Genomic DNA, 24,994 nt, shown 5'->3' with positions numbered 1-24,994 from the left:
CTCACCCCTTCCTAATTACACTACTGCGTTTCACTGCTCTCTGTGGTCTGAGGATATGCATGTCTCTCTCATCCACAGGGTGGAAATGTTACATAATGGTGTAAATGGTGTGTTTCCAACTCCACACCCACTGACGACGTCACACTGGTTCTTGCAATGGGCCGCAGTAGAGCATTCACACCACAGAAACCAACAAACTCTACAAACCAGTGGGTTGTTGAACATTTGCAGGCACATCTGTGCTTTAGGCTCCCCTGACACTCTGAAGACAAAGATGAACCATGAGTACCTCATGATGGTAGAGCTCAGAGTGGGCTCCAGTGCACAACAGACAGCGTAGAGGGGAATTTGAGAGACAAGGTCTATGGAGCAGAAACTTCAGGAACCCCAGGGCCCCTTTCCCAGGGTTCTGTTAGCAATCAGAGAACAAGCCCTGCAGGCAACCTCCTTCCCGGCCTCCCACCCCATTCCCAGGGCATTACTTAGAGGTCAGCTCCCAACTGCCAGCAGGCATCAGGGAGGGATTAACCATTTTATTCAATGTTAAGGCCCCAGGGCCTAACCCGCGCCTTGCACATAGTAGGTGCACAGTACATATTTACTGAAGGAGTGAATGAATCCTCCAAAGCACCTTGTGGTCCAATACACGCTATGCTTCAAAGCCCGTAAGGTTAAGAAAAAGGGCCAAACAAACAGACCATTTGCTAAACCTCTTCTAGTAGAAGAATTCATGAGGTGAAAAAAATGAGTACTCTATTATATTTATAAAGATAGAAGTATATGAAATTTCCTTTACTTTCTGATTTAAGTAAGTAGTTTTGCTTGAGTCTGAAATCTATTACTTGCAATATTGTTTCTACGAAAAAAACAACACAGTTCCAAGTAACTGATTTTAAAATGAGGTTTTAGAGCGCAAATCCATTCCTAAGTTGGAGATAGAAGCCTAAATATATAGTCACCATAGCAACTTTTTCACAAGCTCTCATAGCCTTAATTTGAGATACAGGTAAAATTTTAAAGAAAAAAAAATAACCACCATTCAAAACAATTAAATAATCAAAACATTCCATAAAGACATATTCACAATAATATAGAAAATGCAGGAGCCAATTTTTCAGGAGATAAAGTTAATGCTTCTTTCCTAATCTTAATACATTATTTATAAGGCACTCAGAAGGTTTCTTATTTGTTGCCTAAGAGAACCATCATCCTGTACATAACTGCGTATAACTGATATTTCACACATGGTATCTGCATGAGAAACACAAATGCAAAGAGGAGGCAAGGATTTCCAATGCATATACACCTAACGTTCTAAATGCTTCCTTTACAGAAGTGGAAATTTAAACCTCCCCGATCTGTAGTATGAGACTCAAAAAGACTTCCGCCTGAAGATCTAATCTATGTTCCTAAAGGAATAACAAAGTTCTCTTATTCTATAGATCTTCCACAGATGAAGTCTGGCCTCACGGGCAACCTCCAATTTGAATCTTGTGCAAACCCCCTGAAGCCCAAGACGGCACACCCTCTCCTGCTGACAGCGTAACCTCTGTCTCCTGAACCGAGGAAGCCACAGGTCTGCAACAGGACGATCCACCTTGTGTGGCAGGTGTCAGATCACAGGGAGGAGCGGCTCTGGGCAGTTCAGCTGCCTCACCTGCTGCTGTTTTTCAGAACCATCTCTGCACACAGCAGCTACAGGAAGCCCAGGACAAAGCATGTTCTTTAGCCCTGGTGCACCACACTTGAAGAAAACCCACAATATATCTTTATCCCACAAATAGTGAATAATAAGTGCCATAGGGACCCACTCCATCCAGAAAAATATACTTACAATAATTTTTAGGGACCTCCCTGGTGGTCCAGCAGTTAAGACTCCTGCTTCCAATGCAGGGAGCGCTGCTTCAAACCCTGGTCAGAGAACTAAGATCCCACATGCTGGAGACCTTCAAGATGGCAGAGGAGTAAGACATGGAGATCACCTTCCTCCCCCAAAATACATCAGAAATACATCTACATGTGGAACAACTCGTACAGAACACCTACTGAATGCTGGCAGAAGACCTCAGACCTCCCAAAAGGCAAGAAATTCCTCACGTACCTGGGTAGAGCAAAAGAAAAAACAGCGACAAAAGAATAGGGATGGGGGGGCTTCCATGGTGGCACAGTTGTTGAGAGTCCGCCTGCTGATGCAGGGGACACGGGTTCGTGCCCCGGTCCAGGAGGATCCCACGTGCCGCGGAGCGGCTGGCCCGTGAGCCATGGCCGCTGAGCCTGCGTGTCAGGAGCCTTTGCTCCGCAACGGGAGAGGCCACAGCAGTGACAGGACCGCATACCGCATAAAACAAAAACAATTAAACAAAAAAAGTAAAAGCTGGTTCTTTGAGAAGATAAACAAAATTGATAAACCATTAGCCAGACTCATCAAGAAAAAAAGGGAGAAGACTCAAATCAATAGAATTAGAAAAGAAAAAAAAGTAACAATGGCACTGCAGAAATACAAAGGATCATGAGAGATTACTACAAGCAACTCTATGCCAATAAAATGGACAACCTGGAAGAAATGGACAAATTCTTAGAAAAGCACAACCTTCCAAGACTGAACCAGGAAGAAATAGAATATATAAACAGACCAATCACAAGCACTAAAAGTGAGACTGTGATTAAAAATCTTCCAACAAACAGAAGCCCAGGACCAGATGGCTTCACAGGTGAATTCTGTCGAACATTTAGAGAAGAGCTACCACCTATTCTTCTCAAACTCTTCCAAAATACAGCAGAGGGAGGAACACTCCCAAACTCATTCTACGAGGCCACCATCACCCTGATACCAAAACCAGACAACGATGTCACAAAGGAAGAAAACTACAGGCCAATATCACTGGTGAACATAGATGCAAAAATCCTCAACAGAATACTAGCAAACAGAATCCAACAGCACATTAAAAGGATCATACACCATGATCAAGTGGGGTTTATCCCAGGAGTGCAAGGATTCTTCAGTATATGCAAATCAATCAATGTGATAAACCATATTAACAAATTGAAGGAGAAAAACCATATGATCATCTCAATAGACGCAGAAAAAGTTTTTGACAAAATTCAACACCCATTTATGATAAAAACCCTCCATAAAGTAGGCACAGAGGGAACTTACCTCAACATAATAAAGACCTTATATGACAAACCCATAGCCAACATCATTCTCAATGGTGAAATCTGAAAGCATTTCCTCTAAGATCAGAAACAAGACAAGGTTTTCCACTCTCACCAATATTATTCCACATAGTTTTGGAAGTTTTAGCCACAGTAATCAAAGAAGAAAAACGAGTAAAAGGAATCCAAATGGGAAAAGAAGAAGTAAAGCTGTCACTGTTTGCAGATGACATGATACTACTATACATAGAGAATCCAAAAGACGCTACCAGAAAACTACAAGATCTATTCAATGAATTTGGTAAAGTAGCAGGATACAAAATTAATGCACAGAAATCTCTTGCATTCCTATACACTAATGATGAAAAATATGAAAGAGAAATTAAGGAAACACTCCCATTTACCACTGCAACAAAAAGAACAAAATACCTAGGAATAAACCTACTGAAGGAGACAAAAGACCTGTATGCAGAAAACTTTAAGACACTGATGAAAGAAATTAAAGATGATACAAACAGATGGAGAGATATACCGTGTTCTTGGATTGGAAGAATCAACATTGTGAAAATGACTATACTACCCAAAGCAATCTACAGATTCAGTGCAATTCCTATCAAACTACCAATGGCATTTTCACAGAACTAGAACAAAAAATTTCACAATTTGTATGGAAACACAAAACACCCCGAAGAGCCAAAGCAATCTTGAGAAAGAAAAATGGAGCTGGAGGAATAAGGCTCCTGGACTTCAGACTATACTACAAAGCTACATTAATCAAGACAGGATGGTACTGGCACAAAAACAGAAATACAGATCAATGGAACAGGACAGAAAGCTCAGAGATAAACCCACACACATATGGTCAACTAATCTATGACAAAGGAGGCAAGGATATACAACGAAGAAAAGACACCCTCTTCAATAAGTGGTGATGGGAAAATTGGAGAGGTACATGTAAAAGAATGAAATTAGAACACTCCCTAACACCATACACAAAAATAAACTCAAAATGGATTAAAGACCTAAACATAAGGCCAGATACTCTAAAACTCTTAGAGGAAAACATAGGCAGAATACTCTATGACATAAATCACAGCAAGATCCTTTTTGACCCACCTCCTAGAGAAATGGAAATAAAAACAAAAATAAACAAATGGGACCTAATGAAACTTAAAAGCTTTTGCACAGCAAAGGAAGCCATAAACGAGATGAAAAGACAACCCTCAGAATGGGAGAAAATATTTGCAAATGAAGCAACAAAGGATTAATCTCCAAATATACAAGCAGCTCACGCAGCTCAATATCAAAAACACAAACAACGCAATCCAAAAATGGGCAGAAGACCTAAATAGACATTTCTCCAAAGAAGATATACAGCTTGCCAACAAACACATGAAAGGATGCTCAACATCACTAATCATTAGAGAAATGCAAATCAAAACTACAATGAGGTATCACCTCACACCAGTCAGAATGGCCATCATGAAAAAAATCTACAAACAATAAATGCTGGAGAGGGTGTGGAGAAAAGGGGACCCTCTTGCACTGTTGGTGGGAATGTAAATTGATACAGCCACTATGGAGAACAGTATGGAAGTTCCTTAAAAAATTAAAAATAGAACTACCATACGACCCAGCAATCCCACTATTGGGCATATACCCTGAGAAAACCATAATTCAAAAAGAGACATGTACCACAATGTTCATTGCAGCACTGTTTACATTTACCAGGACATGGAAGCAACCTAAGTGTCCATCGACAGATGAATGAATAAAGAAGATGTGGCACATATATACAATGGAATATTACTCAGCCATAAAAAGAAACGAAATTGAATTATTTGTAGTGAGGTTGATGGTCCTAGAGTCTTTCATATAGAGTGAAGTAAGTCAGAAAGAGAAAAACAAATACCGAATGCTAACACATATATATGGAATCTAAAAAAAAAAGGTTTGAACAGCCTAGGGGCAGGATAGGAATAAAGACATAGAGAATGGACTTGAGAACATGGGGAGGGGGAAGGGTAAGCTGGGACAAAGTGAGAGAGTGGCATGGACATATATACACTACCAAATGAAAAACAGATAGCTAGTGGGAAGCAGCCGCATAGCACAAGGAGATCAGCTTGGTGTTTTGTGACTACCTGGAGGGGTGGGATAGGGAGGGTGGGAGGGAGACACAAGAGGAAGGAGATATGGGGCTATATGTTTATGTATAGCTGATTCACTTTGTTATACAGCAGAAACTGACACAACAATGTAAAGCAATTATACTCTAATAAAGATGTTAGAAAAAAAAAAACCCAAAAATGAAAGGTCCCTCATGCCTCACAGCCAAATAATAATAATAATAATAAATTTAAATAAAATGGTATGAAATGAATTAAATGGAACAGAAAAGAATAGAAAATATCAATGTATATTTTAAGTAGGAAGGCTGTTTACAGATTTACGTATTTGTTCACTGGGCCACCAAGTCAAATGCACCTCTTCCTCTAGAGTGTTTGTCCCAGGGACATTGGCAGGTGTGGAGACACTTCCGGTTGTCACAACTGGGGGAGGGTGGTATTGACATTAGCTGGTACAGGTCAGGGAAATCCGCTAAACCTCCTACAACGCTCAGGACAGTCCCACACAACCAAGAACAAACAATCCAGCCCCAAATGTCTCCAGTGCCAACACTGGAGACAGCCACAAGTTTCAAGACCACTAACTGACCTTGTAGTTCACGCCATCTGACGGTCACTCCTACAGGGCCCACGTATGCACTGCTGTAAGCGGAATCTGCTAATGCTTAAGAAGTAAATGTAGGGCTTCCCTGGTGGCACAGTGATTAAGAATCCGCCTGCCAATGTAGGGGACACGGGTTCGAGCCCTGATCTGGGAAGATCCCACATGCCACGGAGCAACTAAACCCATGTGCCACAACTACTGAGCCTGTGCTCTAGAGCCTGCGAGCCACAACTACTGAGCCCACCAGCCACAACTACTGAAGCCTGTGTGCCTAGAGCCCATGCTCCACAACAAGAGAAGCCACCGCAATGAGAAGCCTACGTACCACAAGGAACAGTAGCCCCCGCTCACCACAACTAGAGAAAGCCCGTGCACGGCAACAAACACCCAACGCAGCCAAAAATAAATAAATAAATTTATTAAAAAAAAAAAAAAAGTAAATGTAACCGTAGCCTCTCAGTGGACACAGTTAAAACTTGGTTACAATTTTTTTTCCTATAATAAAAACGACGGGGCTTCCCTGGTGGTGCAGTGGTTGAGAATCTGCCTGCCAATGCAGAGGACACGGGTTCGAGCCCTAGTCTGGGAAGGTCCCACATGACGCGGAGAAACTAGGCCCGTGAGCCACTACTACTGAGCCTGAGCGTCTGGAGCTTGTGCTCCGCAACGAGAGAGGCCGCGACAGTGAGAGGCCCGTGCACTACGATGAAGAGTGGCCCCCACTCGCCACAACTAGAGAAGGCCCTCGCACAGAAACATAGACCCAACACAGCCAAAAGTAAATAAATAAATTAATTAATTAAAAAAAAAATGATGGATGCTCACTGCAGAGAGTTGTGAAACTGAAAGAGAATAAAGGATTTTGTGACAAATGAATAAAAAGATAGAGCAAGGCAGGACAGTCTCATAATTTGTAAATCCTTTACCAGAAAGTAATAAATTCCTATGCTCTACACGTTGTGAAGAAGCCACTGGTTTCAGGTTTTGCTTTTTTTTTGGTTTAAACTTCAGAACTTTTCACACAAGAACTTTAACAATAAGACAGCTCTCACATCATCAGAAACGACCAGAGTAAGTTACTAGAGTTGACTAAAAAATCCTAAAACAGAAGATGGTGAGAAAGGGAGAACGAGAAAGAGAAAAATAAAGGAGAGACAAGACCAAGCCAGGAAAACACAAGCAGAAACCTACTTCCTATTCACCGCTTGTGCTTCTCAAACCACAATGCAAGTTGGAGTGTTTTTGGTTTGAAACTGCTAAGTTTCGCGCCTGCTGACAGAGGCACTGCCATGGAAAAGCACAGCCTGGTGAAGGATTGAACGCAGACAAGCTCCTCTTTGCTTTTCAAACTGCTAAGAAAGAGACGAAGCAACAGAACTACAACAAACTGTAAAGTTCTAAGTCAAGGATTTTGCTTAAAAGATTTTTTTATCACAGTCTAATATATTTTCATCATTATATTTAAAAGAAATCTAATTACGTTCAAAAGAAAAGTGGATGTGCTTGCTGTCACTAATGAGATCTCAGGGCATGAGAATTATTTCAGAAGCAGCAGCTAGTATCCAAGGGTGCATTTTTTTCCATCATTTGCATTAAGCAGAAATTTTATCAGAAGACCAATTAATAGTCAATGTAATAGCTTTGCAGAAGGAGTACTAAATTAAGTGTGTCAACACCGTACACTCAGTGCCTGCCCCTGTCTTGTACTCATCAAGAAAATTACATGAGTGAAGCTTCATTCTCACAGATGATGGCCAATCAATGGCAACTCATGACAATACTCAAGACGATTCCAGTTGTTTTAAACATCTGGTAGAAATAATGCCGTGAAAAGGAGCCTAGTCCCTGCAGATTTTTCACAAGGAAGCAAAAAAAAATTAAGCTCACAGTCTAATATTGTTTTAAATTCTGCATCTATTTTTATATTCTGAAAAAAAATCCCATGTTTTAATGAACCAGATCCATCAGAAACATATACAGAGTCTGTATCAAAGAAAATGACTTTTCTTAAACCACTTTCATTAAAATTAAGCCAATATTATATACTCATATAATATTACATACTCATATATTATGTATAAACTTAAACGCTATCAAAATCCTCAAAATTCTACATCATTCTAGCTCTAAAATAACTATGTAATTCTAGCTTTAAATTTCTACAATAATCCAAAACAATTCAGATTTGACCACTTACAAAAAAATGAGACTAGATGATAAGTTTGAAGTGATTTAAATGTTATCCATGCAGGTGGCCAAAAAGAAACAGTTATATCATTTATTGGCTCAAAATAATACCTGCCCTTATAATGCCCTAACCCAGAGGTACTCGAAGTGTGATCCCTGGCCAGGGGCATCATCACCACGTGGGAACTCAGTAGAAATGCAAATACTCAGGCCCCACCCAGATTTACTGGGGGCTAGAAATCTACTTTCCCAAACCCTCCAGGCAACTCTAATCCAAAGTCAAGTTGGCAAAGCACTGCCCTAATCTGCAGGTGACAAGAACAAAGACCAGCTAGAGTGTTAAGACGTCCTGTGCTGAGCGACACCGACTTAGCTCATTTAACCCTTATGATGATTTCATGATGTAGGAACTGGTATTCTCATTACACTGGAGCAGCTCTGGCTCAGTCATATTAAGCACTAAACCGAGACTCTACAAAGCCGTGTGAAGCCAAAGTTTACTGTTAACCACTATTACCCACAGCATGCAAGGAGTGTGTCCCTCCCTTTCTGCTCCCATAGTACAAGTTCATCCACTCAGTAACTCACATAAGCTTTGTGGAAATGGACAGCTTCCCTCAGGATGTAATTTCAGTCTTCTATCACACATAGAAAGCCCCATATGCGTTGACGCTACCCTCCTCAAAAAATAGGCAGGGTGTGAATTTCAGACAACCACTGGAGTCCTCTTTCATCAGTTCAAATTTTTATTAATTGCCTGACTAAAGAATAACTTAGGGACTTCCATGGTGGTCCACTGCGTAAGACTCGAGCTCCCAATGCAGGGGGCCTGGGTTCAATCCCTGGTCGGGGAACTAGTTCCCACATGCGTGCCGCAACTAAGAGTTCCCACGCCACAACTAAGAAGTCTGCATGCCACAACTAAAGATCCCGCATGTGGCAACTAAGACCCGGCACAGCCGAAATACATAGATAATTTTTTTTTTTGAAGAGTAACTTATGTGTAGCCCATCTCGCAATGTGATCTTTACAATGTGATCTCCTGTTACTGAATCAAGGCCATGTTTCCACAACTGGCTCATCTCTGACCAAAATCCCAACTGCCCCAATCTAAAGGGATGAGGTGAGAGACAGAAGGTAACAGGCACGCCAGGAGTAGAGCTTTCAAAGTGGCCTGAGGCCCCTTAAACTCATGGGATGGGCCAAACACCACCATTGCTGGAAAGCACTTGTCAACGGAGAGAAACATGTGGACAAGATCTCAGTGAGAATCTAAAAACATGGACGTTGAGAGGGAAATCACTGATAACGGTTCTATCAAAAATGCATAACACCACCCTTAACTATACACAAGAGATGCATTAAATAAATCACTGTACATCCAAGGTATTTTAAACCCATATAGCTATTAAAAAGTATAATCACAGGCATGGAAAGAACAAATGACACACCCCAAAATATTAACATATTGTAGTAAACATCTGATATTGTAGAATTACAGGAGATATATTTTCTACTTTGTACTCCTTTGTTTTTCAATGCCTTACACTATAAGCACGTTTTAATGTAAAATATATATTTATGATAAAATGAAATTAGAAAAAAATACCATAAATTACTTGTTCTATACCTCTAGAACCTACTGAATTTTCAACATAAATTGATAGTAAAGTAATAATGAAAAATTGTTTTAAATTTTGAAGTTAACACTTTATATTACTCACTAAAATGCTGAGTATACCAGATGAATACATTTTTGTACAAAGAAGAAAAATAAATACTTTGCAGATCAGAGCAATTACCAATACTCATTTTATCAATAAGTTTCAGGATTCCACTGGGAATAAATACATAGCTTTAATTTTCACTGTATTAACCGAGTGGTTTTCTTCTTCTTTCATATTGTTTTAGACATTTAATGTATTCTTTTGGTTCAACACAATGAATGAGCACATTAGAATTTAAGACCATCATGGAGAAGGACCCCTGACAGATAAACACTTAGTACTGCCAGAACACAGATGAAATTATCTAAAAAGGCAAGAAATTACTAGCCTGCTGTCTAGTTTTCAAACACACAAAAGGAAGAAACGTTTTTAAATTTTTTAACTTATTCCATAAGTTATTTTTCTGAAATTTAGTTATTCAATATTTGATAATAAGAACACAAATTTTCCCAGTCTCCAACGGCGAATGAAACTTTCAAATCTTCGCACAAATTTATAGAACAGGTAACATTACTGAACTGCTCATCAAACAGTTAGGGGGACACCCTCACCGTCAGCCAGTTCCCATCCGCAGATCAATTCAATGAACATTAGGAATTCACAGTAATTTATAAGAGGAAACATGCAGAAACAAGATTACTTACTCTGCTTTGTTTCTTTATTTTCATACAGCCATTTAAAAATAGAACAGAGGGGGTTTCAAAGACAGATACACAGCATTTTTTACCAAACATTATAAGCAGAAACAACATAAATAATCTGCTAGAATTATGCCACATCATTTTTCCCTTGGGAAGATAAATGTTACACATACCGTGTGTATTAAATAATTATGACTGGAGATAATCACGGCACACATGAAACGTATGCATCACCGCCAAGAATTCACCTAGAGATTTATTATACTGAGACACATAGCTTTTAAGCTCTGTAAGGAACTCACATGTTTAGCTCTTAATATTACCTAGAAATGCTCATCAAGATTAGGGAGGGGACGCGAAGCACTCGGGTGAGTTTGCAATCGGATGGATTACTACAGAGAGCTGTCTTATTCTCACTGCATAACCTGACACCTATTGCTCAAGTGGCAACTCAAATTAGAATATTGTTTAATGGTGAGAGAAAAAATACACTGTGTGGAAAGGAAAAACATATTTCAGGCAATGACTATGCTTAAAATGGCTAATTAACCAGCAAACTTTGATCATCATTTCTATTAACTACTGAAAAGTTAGCCTACATTAAACAAAAACTTTCCCAAGACTCGATAAATGTGGTTGTGCTTCTGTGGGCTCTAAAAGCTAATGAGATGGTGACAAGAGTTACACAACGGGGTCGGCATCCTGGGACAGCTCAGTCTCTAGTGATCAAGCACAAAGTCTCCCCATTTGATGTTTTAGGTTCTACCAGTTAGCCAGCCTGTTCTTTAAAAACCTATTTGAAAGCAGTAACATCGATTAACCCTGAAAACAGTTTTCTATAAGTCAGAACAATCTCTTCCTCTCTTCCTTTCATTTTTAAATCTCATTTCCTACAGAAGTTTCTCCAATGTTTAAAACAGCATGAAATTCACTACCCAAATAGCATTAAAATCTAACCTCAAACATAGTGGTTTATGAAAAATCCTCCTCAACACTCCAGCCTTCCAAACAGGAAGTGTCATTCTTCTCTTTGGTTCGAAGACCAAGAACTAAAAGAGTCATAGAAGAGGCACCTTTGATTGGCTTTATTTTTGTAAATACTTTGAACAGGATTGCCTCCTAAGTTTTTCTTTGGTCTCTATCACATCCCAAGTCCTATTTCCAGTTCATCACTCTCAGAAGTTAGGTCATCTGAAATAGTCAGGTCTCAATTATTGGGAACAGAATGATCCAGGAATATCCATTATTGGACCTTCCATCCGCTGAGTCCAACCAACCAAACTACCCAAGCATCGATAAAGAGGATGGGCAGGAGCTGGAAAACTGACCTGCAACCATCAGATGGCTCTCATCTCAAAAGTTCCACTTTTTAATGTTTTAGCCGGTATCTTCCAACAATAGAAACTTCAAGCCAATATGTTTTTTCCACACGTTAATTGTGATTATCTTTTAAAATCCAGTATCTTGGAAACTGCTGGCAATAGTCCTAATTCCCACATAAGAAACTCTGAACTAGAAGCCCTGTTGGGATACGCTATGGATTTGTCTCAACAGAACTCTGATGGTTCCCTCTGACCTGGAGCATTTGACCACAAAGCCTTATTTAAATAAGACAACAGAGGTGACTTTCAATAATTTTCTCTTCTGAAGGTCTTAAGATTTTATGATGCACCTCATAAAGTCGAAAAGAAATAAAACATAGCCCCCTGCCTTCACTTTGTAGAGGTAGAATCTCTTCTGTTTTGAATCCACAATACAAAGTAAGACCAGTACGTGTAAGTTTTGTTGCTGTTGTCGAAGTTGGTTCTTGGAATTGTGTCGGAATCCAGCCCATTCCTGCTTCCCATTGATGCAGCTCTGCTTTTTCATTACATTGGCTGCCATTTTAGCAACAGAACATTTACAGTATCTCCTAAAATGCACTGAATTTACACACTGGCTAGAGTTGGACTTAGAAGGGTTTTGTTATTTTAAAAGATATCCCACGATCCTCAAACAGGAATAAATTTCATTGAAACACTAGAGTTACAAATTTTATCTCAAAAAGTGAACTTCATTGTGTATCTGTCTTTGGATGGGTCATGCTCTTCCACTCATCTCCTCCATGTGGGAAGCTGCTGTGGTTCTCTGACCTCCCTGTGAGAAGGTCCTAGCATCAGAGACTGGACAGCGCAAACATCTGAGCCAGCACACACTTCTGCTTCTTCTGGATGACCATGTCCAGACAGCTCGAGGAGGGGTACCATCCGCCAGACAGAGGTCCACTCCCGTCAGTAAGAGTCACCCCGTTTTCAATCAGCATTGCCAATGACCTAATAATAAGGCGAGAACTTTGCTGGACTTTCTCACGTCTAAGCCAACTTAGTTAAAAGGAAATCCCACAAGTTGTGTGAAATGAGTCATGATTCATTTGTTGATTCCTTAAGAAAAAGCTGGAGCACCTGTAAGTGCTATGGCTGGATGCATAGATGCACATCCAGGAAGATACGGTCCCTTCACGCCACCATGTGACATGAACATCATGGCTGAATGCTCTCCATCTTTACGTACTGAACCAGAGAGAAACTGAATCTTTCCCTATATATATATATATATATATATATATATATATATATATATATACACACACATATATAAAACTTAAGAAAAACAAGTGTCCCAACTTGGGGCTTACATATTTTACAATCATTCCATATTTAGAGATAATTAGGATTTTCTTCCAACTCAGATATGAGAAAATGTTGCTTTGCTCTTTTAACTCTAAGTTAAAAAACAAGTTTAGTGTGCTGGTCTCACCCTGCTCTCTCTCTCTTGTCCCCCCGCTCCCTCTTGGGCTCACGTTCTGCCCTGCCATGCCCTTCTCTCAAGAGGCACAAGTCATCTCCCCCAGCAAGTGGGCCCGGCCTGCGGGGGAGGGCAGCATGCAGCTCCACCTTGTCCGGCTCTCGGAGCACACCACCACCTGGACCAAAGGGTACGCACGTGCCGTGGGCTATGACCTGTACAGCACCTATGATTACATACTACCACCTATGGAGAAAGCCTTTGTGAAAACCGACATTCAGATAGCTCTTCCTTCTGGGTGCTATGGGAGACTAGCTCCACATTCTGGTTTGGCTGCAAAATACTTCATAGATGTAGGGGCTGGTGTCATAGCTGAAGATTACAGAGGAAATGTTGGTGTTCTACTGTGTAATTTTGGCAAAGTCCGAAGTCAAAAAGGGTGATGGAATTGCACAGCTCATTTGTGAATGGATTTTTTACCCACAAATAGAAGAAGTTCAAGTTTTAGATGATGCTGAAAGGGGTTCAGGAGGTTTTGGTTCCACTGAAAATAATTAAAACTTTATGCCAAGAAAAGACATTTTAACTCTTGCATACGACTGACGTAAAGCTTTAAGGGAACTTCAGTAAGTGGACTGAGAAAGCCTTTAAGGTGTCAAAATAACCATTATTAGAATATAACGGGAAAACCTACTGAAATGTTACGTCAGTGCTGACTGAAATGACCACACCCTTACATAAAGCAGCGCCTCGCGCACTTGATGCTCCATAAACGATGCGACATAATCCAACAAGACAATGACACTTGGGAGGTACTGTCATCAGACTTCACCACGTGCTAGCGAAGACTTCGGAGAATGGCAGCAAATAACCACTCAACAACCCTCCTGTCCTTCTCAGCAGCCAGGTTCAGAGCTGCGAAGTAACTCACCACAAGCCACAGTGGTCGCCAGACAGGGTTCCTGGGTCAGAATCCGCACAGACGCGGTTGACAAGGGAACCCCAGGCCTCCTCTCCGGTCCCCTGAACCCGAGTCCCCAGAGCGGATCCCCAGGGGCCACACAGGAAAACGGTGTGGGGACTGGAGTTCCCGGCCAGGTTCTGCATTCAGAGGAGAAAAGGCCTTTGTCTAAATGTCTCTGAACAACAGAATAATTGCAAAAATGGTGTATTGGATAAATAGCAAATTCTCAGGGAAACTACAGAGAGGTAAGGGAAGATGAGCAGATGAGGGGGCAGGATGCCTGGCTCAGTGGAACACATTCGATCTGCCGGGACGCGTGTTTTTATGGAACATGCTAATGACAATGGGAGAAAATTTCGGAAGAAATACAAGCATGAAACAAAAAGCAAGAGTGAGACGTGAAAGATTACGTTAATCACGTATTTGGGTTTTAGAAGAAAGGTGATTTTTTTTAAACCCCCCACTGAACCAAATGAGTTGTAACACGTAAACAGGCACTGTTCTGTTCAAAAAAATAAGACCCTCACTGTAACATTTACAATTCTACAAAAGACTCCATCAAATTCTGCCGAAGCATACCCAGTGGCTGGCATCTGAGGCTCTGGAAAGATAAAATCTGAAACTGCATACTGCCGTTTTATGTATTTTACTGCTAGGCTAGGATGCATTTAACGCACAAATGCCAGCAGGCCAGGATACAAAAATTTACTATGGATGTGCTTTAAGTTAATGTTGATTCCAACAGTTTACCATCCATCAGCTATTCTAGTGCCAATTAGCACTTTAAAAACCATGCGTAAATATTTGAGAAACATGTTAGCAATTAAAGGGAGGAAATATTCCACATTAAAATCAGGAAGAGACTTTAGGTTACAACTTGACGTGAAACATCAAGTTTCACAGCATAACACAAAATGCTATACGCACTCTAAACCAAACATACAACACGTAGATCCTATCTAAAATTCAGTAAATGCCAATTATTATTTACTGCTTTCAAAACTAATGGGTCTTCTAACTGAATATGAGGTTTTAAACTTTATGCGTCATTAACTTACACTCCATGTTAGAGATGAGGTGTTGACAAATGCTTTCAGTGAACTAAGAATGTGAAAAATTCTGAAGAGAGGTAGCTTAGGTTCTTTCTTTGTACTAACTTTTTAATGCTGGCCTTTTTTAAACAATAGGAAAAGTTAGAGTGTCTGGCACATGGCTTAAAGTCAAGCTTTCTTCTTAAGTCATCTAAAAAGAAGAACATAAATGCTTCATCGTTTGAAGACTTTACTTTCTAAGCAGAGTAATCCCCATAGTTAAAAAAAGAATTTTAATATAAACTGAAAGAAACTTAATATGCCAAGTTAATCAATGACAGCTCAACAGCCTTTCATAAGGAATCAGGATCCCACAGAACTGGGGCCATTTTTTACGTATTGAGCTTTAAGACTGGGACAAAAAACTTTTAACAGTAGGAACTGATATATTTTTATCAAGACTACACCGACTCTTTCACCTTTCACAATGAGAAAAATAGCCAAAATCATTAACTCATGGGGAACAATCTAGAAAACTAATAGTAAGATATTTCGAAGGCACTGAGTAAAATATTTGAGGACCTATTAACTGGTTGAAAATGGATAAATAGATGCAGTCTTTTAAGAATAGTAATTCAAATGTCAGCTTTCAAGACATGGACTGTGGTCCCAATCCATTCAAATAGAATGATGCCGCCACTATTCTACTTGATGAAAATGTTGGGAAGTTTTACTTTTATTTTTAAAATTCAATTAGAAGACAAAATCTTGTATATTGCGTGTATGGGAAAAGGATCTCCTAGGAAAAAAATAAGTCAAAATATAACTGAGGAACAAAACAAAGTTATAGGATCAAAGAATAATGAATACTTCAAGTTTTGCTTTAACTATTAGAAAGCCTTGTACCATATACATGCCTGAACGCTTATCTTGCATTATTATTCTACTATCCTTATTTTTTTCTAATATCCTCAAGATGTTTTAGCTTTTTTGTAATCGTATGTATCGTATAAGGCCACTATGCCCAAATTCAGTGCCATCCCCCATTTTCTGTGAAACACCTCCACTCACCCGCACACCTACCTTCCTACCACCCATCCAAAGGGGTGGGCGCCTGGTAAACACAGGTGTTCTGAGTGGTTCTACTTCAACCCCACGGCTACTGCCACCATCACTGCACCTGCGCCCTCCCCTTCCAGCCACACTGATGAGATCAGAGTTGGACTTTTGATCCAAACTGGACCAACTGCACTATCTCCCCAAGGAACTTGCAAGTGGGACTGAAAGACTGAAAGAGGCTGGGACTATCGTAAGGCACATTTAGGGATGTGAGACAGACAAATTATAACATGGAAACAGAGGGGCAAAGAAAGCTGCTCTAGGGGAGGAAGAATAAAGCAGAATTCCAGAAGCAAGCAAGAATTCACGTCTTGAGAAGCGGGACTTTTGGTGTTCCTGATGCCGTTTTCGACCCTGTTCCTGTTCTTGTGCTGGTTGAGGTTATGAAGAACCCCTCTGGTACCATCCCAACTACATTCTTCTTACACTAACTTCACTTGGTTATTGTTATGTGGAACATCAAGAAACTCAACTGAATACAGCCTCACATCCTATGTGCAGTAAAGGTTTAACATATGTAACTGTGCTACCACTCTTCAATCCCTTGGCTTAAGACCATTTAGATGAACAAAGTTAAAATGTTTGGGCTTTTTCTGTCCGTACCTGTTCCAATCATGGACTTCAAGGGCGATAACTAAGCCTCCCCAACACACTCTTTCCCTTCTACTAACCCACAGCCCTTCACTGTTCTATGTCCCACCCGAAAATATCTAGACAAGGATATTTCTGGTTCATAGATTGTCTGTATTTTATACAAAAACTTTCTGAACATATACATGTACTGACCCCATCCCACCAGCAGGCACGGGTGATAAAGGAAGGTATAATAGTGGGTTTAACTTTCTCAGCCAGTAGCACAGCAATGCTCAATGGACCCATTGGTTCACCCGGGACAGAGGAATATCAATCACCAAACAGTAGGTCACTGTTATCACTAGAATGTGATTTTATCTCTGAGTAGTTTGGGGAAGAAAATAGATGAGAATTACTCAGCTACTTGAAAAGTAGGAATTGTGCTTTATTCAATTTTATATCCTTGGCGCCCAACACATCATGTAGAATATAGTACATGCATAGAAAATAATTACCAATCAGAATACCTAGAAAATACAAAGGGCATGATATAATTATTATTATTATCATCATCATTATTATTTTGCCAAGACTATTTCTCAATCAAAGAAAGATGCAGACAACTGTGGTATTACTGACCGTATATAACAGATTTGGACAAAGTAAGACCTTTCAAACACACCTCCCTGTAGGGACACATTTCTCAGCTCCTACTTACTTACTGACACATGGGTTGCACATCTCTTTGCTCAAAAGTATGGCTCAAAAGTGAGTCATTATATCCCTCATTGCTACAGCCCAAATGATCTATCACGGCCACATCAGAGGCGCATTTATGACTTGCTTATTCCAAAACCAATTTGAGTGCGTGCTGTTCCAAAGTTTTTGGTAGCTATAGTTCTTAACAGAAATTCTGCTTCATTTTATCAGCCATATGGAATTATAGGCAAGAATCACATTGTAAACTATCATCACTGCCTTGATCTTTAGAACAACCGATAAAATATTTATCGTGTCTACGAACTCATTTCCTCAAAGTGTCAGGTTCTAAGTAACTTAGAAATGAGTCCTACCTTCTTTCGGACGGTCCCTTGACTCTATAATATGAAATCTGCAAGAGTGTAAAGCTACCTACTGCAAAGACAGCTTCCCTTCCACGATGTCCGCTCACCCCAAGTATACACACTTAGCTTCTATTCCAGTTACACGAAACCACTGATCAATTAAACGCTGCTTCCAAACCCACACATTTTCTATTCCTTCTCCCTGAGATAAACAACTCGTAAAGGATTAAAAGACTTTTCTTTTTTTTCAAAGTCTTAAGTTTCCTGGAGACCCTATGCCAACGCACTCCCTCTTGTCCTTCTTCTGTCCTTGGTCCACATGTCCTCTTAGTACTGGTGCCACACTCTGCCTTTTACTTTTTACTTCAGCTAATTGTGCACCGCTTACCAGAGCTCAATCTGATTGAACTGATCTTATTGACAAAGTAGTATTTTCAAATGATCTAAGATAAAAAGGCTTGTAGGCTAATTGGTACAAACTCGTTATGATTTTCTATAACCCACGGCTTAGGGGTCTTGCCCTCTTATCTGTAACTGCTAAGTACCCACGCATTTTTAGCCAAGTGTCCTAAACTCTACAGAATTAGCCAGAGATGTTTTTTAAGCCCAATCTTATTTGAAACTGTAAGCATCTGGAGCTTTCACAACACTTTCTAAAAGAACAGTGAAACACTGAGTTGTAAATTCTACCTGAGTTGCAATAGTTACCAGTCAGAATAGACACATACCAATGAAAGAGAAAACAAGATTGCTACCTTTTTAACATCCCAGCAAGTCAAGATTCCTTAAAGTGAATGCCCACTCCTCAATGTCACAATTTCCCCTGTAAATCATTATTCCACAGTTTAATAAATAGACTTACTCACCAAACAGAAAGACACGCAATAACTGGTGAAAAGGACGACTCCCAGGACAGCAATATAACCTGACCTTACTTACTGGATGAGAACAGAAGGGATTATAACAACAAAAACGCACTCGAGAGGCTTCTACCGCTTGTCAAACTGAGGAAGAACACAATGGGTGTATTTAAGATGATCCTGGGAGCTGAACTGAGATCCTTCATGTTGTATAGAAACAGGCATTTAAAATGAGTCCGTGAAGAGAGTTTTCTTATTTAACAAAATATCTTTTACAAAGTAAAGGATTTTAAAAGTTTGAATTGGAAGCTGACATAGGTCATGTGCCTTAATTACGTGCATGATGAAATCTAGTATGTCCTACTGAGTAATTCAAAATAGTGGTAAACGTTTGGCTTCCCAGGCAAAAGAAATTGCTTAATTTCTAAGACTTAAACATGAGAAACCATAACTAACCATGATTCGTGAAGAAGAATCAGAGTCCAAAACAGAATTTGGGGAGATTTTTTACAAACCTTTAGAAGGCTGACTTTACTATATCCTGAATATTTTTTTCCATCTGCTTCTATACTGGGGTATTGGCATATAGCAGTAATATTTCTCAAACCCAGAACAACTGTTGTTCAAATCTAGGCCATGCAGAAAAAGTTAATGATACCACAGATACTTACCAAAAGCAAATACTTTTATATATGTTAATTCTAATGCTTAAAGAGTTTAAGGGGTTGTTACATGCATAGGACTTGATAATGAAGAAAGGACACAAGCCTAGTACAATGTCACAGAAAACCAAAAGGATCTACTAAATGGAAATACATTCATTTCTTTGGTTTCCCCCTTCTAATGCATTTTTTAACATTTATCTTTTTAATCCATGAATCAGTGAGGACAATATTTTGCTATTTATGGGTACAAAACAGCCCTGTCCTAGGTATACCAGGGTATACTTAAGTATGTAACATCACAAGATACAGTAAATTTACTTTACTAGACAGTATAGCATAGTAGCATTAACCAGAGATATACTTCAATTAGAAAATGCTTTAAAATAACAAAGTCAATGAACATTTGACTGTACAATTTATTCTGTCAAATATAAATGTTTGTCAGTGTATGTGTGTAAATTATACTGTCAGTCTCAACACAGCCGAGTGCTTTTGTAAGCTGCAAAACAATTAATAAGCAGCTCTCTAAGGGGTGTACCAAAAATTTTCCAGAACATGCCAGATATCTGGTCAAAGATAAGGGATAAAAAAATTTTTTTGATACATGGCTCTAGTATTAAAAAACAATTCCTATGTTTGAAAGTCAGTGTCAACAGATGCAAGAACTTTATTTTAAAACTTCCAGGGAGACAAAGCCTTTCAAGAATGGGGCCAGAACCCTGCAATCTGGTTTGGGGGTGGGGGAGTGGTTAGGGAACGGCAGAAAGCACGCATGCCCAAGTTCTTTTTACTCCTTTTTCTTTTGAGACAATGGTATTAAATTTTAATCACGTTTTCATGAGTTCCAAAGGATAGCCAGGGGAACAAAGTGTCAGCCCTCTTTGGATGTGTTGAGGCATTTGCAACAAACTCAGCTTTTTCATGCAAAACAACAGAATTTGAGGTCAAATTAGTCTCTATCCTTTCCCTCTGGGCATGTAGTCAAGTTAGGACTCTGTCAAACCACTATTTGGGGTAAAGTTTTAAAGGAAAAAAAAAAAACAATTCTTGTGGTAAAAATAGGTGGCACTGCTATTCAACATTAAGAGAGCAACAGCTGAGGTTCCGATCCTGAGAAAGGGGCAGGGACCAGGAAATATTCTTGATTACTGCAAATTTCTGATGCAAATTACACTCTGTCTCCAATCTTGGGGGCAGTGAGGTGGGAGGAGGAATGAGAACGAGATATCCCTTTTACCACCACCCCAAACATTTTGTGTTGCAGGCGTTGAATTACTCCAGCCTTAATCTTCGTTCACCATGGCAATTACAAAGGTGAAATGACGGGAATCTTGCTAAAAGTTTACCAACTGCTTTGCATTTTTCCTCTAATTTCGCACCAGTGTCATCAGATTTCTCAGTTTCAATTTCTACTTATCCTTATCCAAAATCATATTCATTAAAACCAGGTACAGGGTGGAGGCCATGCTGAAATGTCATCCTCCCATCAGACAGCCTAGTAATCGGTGAAGCGCACTTAGGACCATTGGTGGAGCTCACTGCATCTCTGCTCCGAGGACAGGCAACCAGGACCACTTGCTTACTCTATAGGTCCATTCCGGTTTTCCATCTTCCAAGTTTCTTATCAGAAATTGTAAGGGAGGATTACCATTTAAGTTTATTTTTAAGTCTATCATTTCTATAACTGTTAAAACCATTTTGCGAAACCAAGCAGAACGTAAACAATTTCAACCAAATGAATCATTGTTTAACTTAAACTAATGCATCTTTCTAGTTCCGTGAACACCAGGTAATTCTACTCTATACTAACCATGACACTGCAATCATTCAACCTTCTAAATACAAGCATATTTTGTATCACCATTCTTTTAGTTACCCAGATTATAAACTTAATACTGTAATATGTTAAGGATAGACAACAATGACTCTTTGGGGGTTTTTAACATCTTGAAAATTAGAGTTTAAAACACGCGCTTTAGAATGAGTTGCTGGAGCCACAGGGCTCAACAGAAGCACTCACATATTACTCCATAAGATATTATGAGGCATTTCACAAATTCTACATCCAATTTCTATTTAATAAAACAGTCAATTCATTAGGAAAAATTGTGCTAACATGAGAATATCGAACACTGTGTCTTATATACGGAATCTGTATATACATGAAAGTCATACCTGTCTCCAAAAATAAGGTAAATCAGCATTACAATAAGGTAAGATTAAGAGCATCATGTAATATCCTGATGCCCAAAAGGAATAAGAAATTGCATTTTATAATGGAAAGAGCTTAAACTTCAGAGGACCATGTATCTGTCAGCTGATGCTCACCTTGGAGGATCCGTCATCTTGGACTATTGACCTTCTTTATCCATGAAATGATGTTAATAGTTTATAAGGAGAAATTATATATATAACAATTAATTCATCCTCTGGTAGGTAGGCTGCATACACCCAAATGTTAGCCTTTATATTCATACATAAATAAATGTTATTTATCTATTTAAAATATAAAAATAAATGCTACAGGGGCTTCCCTGGTGGCGCAGTGGTTGAGAGTCCGCCTGCCGATGCAGGGGACACGAGTTCGTGCCCCAGTCTGGGAAGATCCCACATGCCGCGGAGCGGCTGGGCCCGTGAGCCACGGCCGCTGAGCCTGCGCGTCCGGAGCCTGTGCTCCGCAACGGGAGAGGCCACAGCAGTGAGAGGCCCGCGTACCGCAAAAATAATAATAATAAATAAATGCTACAACGTTAGTTACTCAATATCCTTGCCAAACTCCTTCATCACTAACCGAACCCCGATTTTTTCAGTATCTATTTGTTTCTGATGGGCTATGTGACTTCTTGTCATTTGATTTCATTTTCAGGATTTGCTTCGGGAAGAACAAAGAACTCAATTCTAGCACACAGGTCAGCAGATCAAGTCTTCCTAGGGCTTTGGGGATGGATTTTGAACTAACGTTGCTGGAATGTGTGGGATGGAGCCACTACAGTGCTTCTGCGATTCTGGGAAGAACCAGCCTAGACGTTGAGGATGACAGAAAAGAAAGAGCTGGGTCCCTCATAACATTATTGAGTTACATAATTAACAAAACCTCACACGCTATTTTAGGATATGTGATTGTGCAAGGTACAGATTCTCTATTGTTTCACTCTCTCTTGAGTGGCTTTTCTATTATATGCATATAGGTTGAGTAGATATTTGGGGTGCTCATGTCCTGTGAGAATAGATAAACACATTTTATTATCTCAGTCTATAATTGCAAGCCATTAATATGATAATTTTTCATTTATTGGTGGAATAAAAACAACCAACACTTCTCAAATGCTCACTGTAATTCATTCATTTCTTACAAGAAGGTTACGAGGTAGGTACATCTCTTATCCCCAATTTAGAGACAGGTCAACTGAGGTCCAGAAAAGCCAAGTAACTTGTCTAAATGCACAGAACTATTAACTTGATGAGCCAGGATTAAGTTCAGGAAACTGGCTCTCCAGCCCACTCAGTATTGTTAAGCAATACTGTCTGTCAAATGAATAGCATTAAAATAAATTTAGACCATTAGTGATATTAATTGCTGGCCAGAAACCCAAGATAATTTATTGTCCAATTATACCCAATTATGAGAGCTAGTTTAATTACATCAAGACAGTTCTTCATCTGGTCACTATTGAAGACCATATGGCCAGATAGAAGACATAACATTGAAAGATTTAATCCCATTTTTCTTAACTCAATAAACAACTTGCTCTTTAACAACTTCTGTGTTGTAATTAGTTTATTCCCGATTCTTAAAATCTGAGTTTTTAGAAAGTGATTTTGATGCCTAGTACACCTGGGAACCTCTGCCTCAGGTAATTAAGGATGACCTTCACTTTCAAACACGAAAGGACAATGGTCCCCTTCTTTAAGTGTGTAAGCTCACAACACTAATTAGATCACCCGGTCTGGTGTGGGGAGACAAACTTCGAAAAATGCAGGATTCAAATTATCATGATAATTGGCTTTTCCTAACTTGTCCCATTTTCTAAATGGCAAAAAATAAAATAAAAAGTCATGATTCAATTATTTCTCCACTTTATCAAAAGGAAAATACCAACCTTGATTTTTCAATGATTAAACAAAGTCCAATGAAACGACCGTTGACAATCCAACATCCATCCTGGGGTCACCCCAAGGATAAAGCAAGGAGGGAGCTCTTCTTACTATGGGGGTGGGGGTGTGGATTTCAAAGCTCAGTCAACAACCCCCTGCCCTGTGGGTAAGGAACAATGCCCAGCCCTGTCAATGCCATAGAGCAGAATGAAATTTTCTACTTTGCAGAAAGTTTTGAACTATTTTTTTTCAGAGATTGACAGATAGAGCTGTGCATTCTTAAAAATGATGTGAACGTAACATGAAGCACCCCTGAGGGACATTTCTATACAGGTCGTTATAAGCATCTACAAAGAGGCTTAATCTTATAACAAAACACAGATTGCGACTAATTCCACAGATTAAAATCCTTAAAAACCAGGTCAGGGTCACGAGTTGGCCCTTCTGACAGGCAAGTGCAAAGATATCCTGGGGGAGACAAGGTGTAAACTCAGGGGGGTAAAGAGTAAAATGTATGGTAAATACGTTATTCAGGAAATGCGGTGAGAACATCTGACCCAAAATGGTAGAGAAAGTGGTGCAGAATGGATCATAAGGCAAAATTTACTTGTGTAATATCAAAACAAAGAAAAAAACAGGCTTTAAACATGAGTTGTGTGTTTTCTTTTTCCTACATGCGTTTTTGCTTTTGCAATGGAAAGTATCACATAGAAGTCCCACAGTAGTTCATTTATAGTGTTCTATCTAGATATTAATTAACCAAATTAATCCAAGAGTTTTTGCAATTGGTACGTCCGTCATGCATCCGGCCAAACAACACACAAGATGCTGATCTGATGGCTGTAAAGCCAATATTGCTTTAAGACAAGAACATGTCTTTAAATGTTATTATTAAAACTCTTTTTTGTACTATTTTAAGGGGTAAACTTTTTTAAAAAAATTCTAGAACTGTTCAGACACTTTCCGGATGCTTTTTTAAAATGTATTTTAGGATAAAATTTAACTTCTCTATTTATAGTCACTTCCTTCATAAAGACTTGGAAATAAAGAGCACTATAGACTAGTTAAGAAAGATTGCTACACAGGAAACTATCAGGAAATGCAATTTATAGCTGTTAGTACAGTGCCCCACGCAAAGAAAACAAGAATCTTGCCATCCAACCTTCCCTGAACACAGGGTTGCTAGTTAATGTGCAACAGAGAAAAAAGATATTCAACAGAGTGTGAATATCAGGGTCTGTAAGGTACTCCTGTTACACCATGAACTGATTTAGTATGTGTTCTGAAAACGAAGTACTAATCTACTAAAAAAAAATTCAAAACACAATGTCAATACAGACAAGCACTCGTTTTAAAAATAGTGGTAAAGAATTGAGACCATTTTAAATTAAAATA

General features: G+C 39.4%; 1 protein-coding gene and 1 pseudogene across 16 annotated transcripts in view; one reads left to right on the top strand and one right to left on the bottom strand.

Annotated features, from left to right (window-relative positions):
• PARD3 (par-3 family cell polarity regulator) overlaps nucleotides 1–24,994 on the bottom strand; it is a 634,176-nt gene that overhangs the window by 404,467 nt on the left and 204,715 nt on the right. The gene's annotated exons all lie outside the window — the stretch shown is intronic.
• Nucleotides 13,297–13,928, top strand: LOC309959016 (deoxyuridine 5'-triphosphate nucleotidohydrolase, mitochondrial-like; annotated as a pseudogene). The gene has a single exon. The product of its transcript is annotated as a deoxyuridine 5'-triphosphate nucleotidohydrolase, mitochondrial-like (transcript).

Source organism: Leucopleurus acutus (assembly GCF_964270905.1).
Source record: "Leucopleurus acutus genome assembly, chromosome: 1".
Lineage (NCBI taxonomy): Eukaryota > Metazoa > Chordata > Mammalia > Artiodactyla > Delphinidae > Leucopleurus > Leucopleurus acutus.
Note: the sequence above shows the minus strand (reverse complement) of the source record. Positions and strands in the feature narration are given on the sequence as shown.